This window comes from Dasypus novemcinctus, chromosome 22, assembly GCF_030445035.2.
Source record: "Dasypus novemcinctus isolate mDasNov1 chromosome 22, mDasNov1.1.hap2, whole genome shotgun sequence".
Classification (NCBI taxonomy): Eukaryota; Metazoa; Chordata; class Mammalia; order Cingulata; family Dasypodidae; genus Dasypus; species Dasypus novemcinctus.
The window spans coordinates 38,991,695-38,993,223 of record NC_080694.1 but is presented as its reverse complement, the minus strand read 5'-3'; positions in this window follow the sequence as shown (position 1 = coordinate 38,993,223).

Here is a 1,529-nt window from a genome sequence, read left to right as displayed (position 1 = left end):
CCCCCAAGCTAATTTCTTTATGTAATCAAGCGAGTTTCAGAAATCATATTGAGTTGATAATAATACTAAGGGAAGCGGATGTGGCTCAAGCAATTGAGCTCCCACCTACCACATGGGAGGTCCCAGGTTCGGGTCCCAGTGCCTCCTGGAGAAGATGAGCAAGACAGGAAGCTGGCGTTGACAGGCTGGCATGGCGAGCTGACGCAACAAGGAGACACAAAGAGGATACAATGAGAGAAACAAGAAAGCAAGGAGCAGAGGTGGCTCAAGGGATTCAATGCCACTCTCCCAAATGGGCGGTCCCAGGTTTGGTTCCTGGTGCCTCCTAAAGAGAAGACAAGGAGACACAGAGAACACACAGCAAGTGCAAATAATGGGGGCGGGCGGGTGAGGGGGATAAATAAATAAAATTTTTAAAAAATACGAATACTAATATTAATACAAGCATTGATTTGAGCCAAGCCTTCCTCTTAGGTTTATTCTATGCTTTCAGGCTCTTGTGGGTAACACGGCATGGAAAACGATTTCTGTCTCTCCATAAGCTATGCTGAATTGACAATATATTTTTTTAAAGATTTATTTTGTCCTCCCCTCCCCCCCCCATTGTTTGCACTGCTGTCTGCTCCTTGTGTCTGTCTGTTGTGTGCTCATCTTCTTTTTAGGGGGCACCGGCAACCAAACCGGGGCCTCCCGTGCGGCATGGAGGCTCCCAATGGCTTGAGCCGCCTCCACTCCCTGAATTGACACTTTTAACTAAAAAATGGAATTAAGCATAAAACAATCCTAGCTTGAAAGTCTGTCCAAGGCGATTTACTTTCTAAAATACCAACAGGAAACCTCAGAGAAGGTACCCTTTTACCTGGGGCCTCAGAAAATACATTCTACTTGACCAAAAGGGCTCCCTCCAACAAAGCTTAAGAATTGTCAGCAGTAGTTTCCTGCTAATGTCAGGCTCTAGGAACAAAACGGGTCATTGTTATAATCTGTAACGAAAGGACTCCAAACGTTTTAAAAGCACCCCCCCCATCTTTTAAAAAACATTGTCCGTATCCCCCAAGCATATGCATTTCTTTCATTTATAAATTACATGCTAATACTTAATACTATAATTATAAAAGTCTGCAAAAAAACGGGGCATTGCAAAAGGGCAAGGTAAAAACACAGAGAGGCTCTAAGATATCCTTCCCACACCCCAGTGGATCAGCCTGCGTGGGTGGGGTGGGGTGGGGTGCGGGGCTTGCAGCGTTAATGCACCGCTTCCTGCTTCCACAGTGTCCCGCCTGCAGGAGCTAGACTAGGCAATTAAGCATTGGATGTGGAGTAGGAGTGTGGCGAAGATGATAGGGTCTGAGTCTTGGCAATGACCACAGCCTAGAAGGAATTTTTTTTTTTTTTTTTTAATTTCCAAGGCGAGAGGCTCCCTTTCTGCAGAACTAAACACTGACCGGCTGTAAGTGCTTGCCCTACCTCACACCGCCTCGGATCAGAATCCCCAGAATCTTTGCAAAAACACAAGAGGGGAAAAAAGC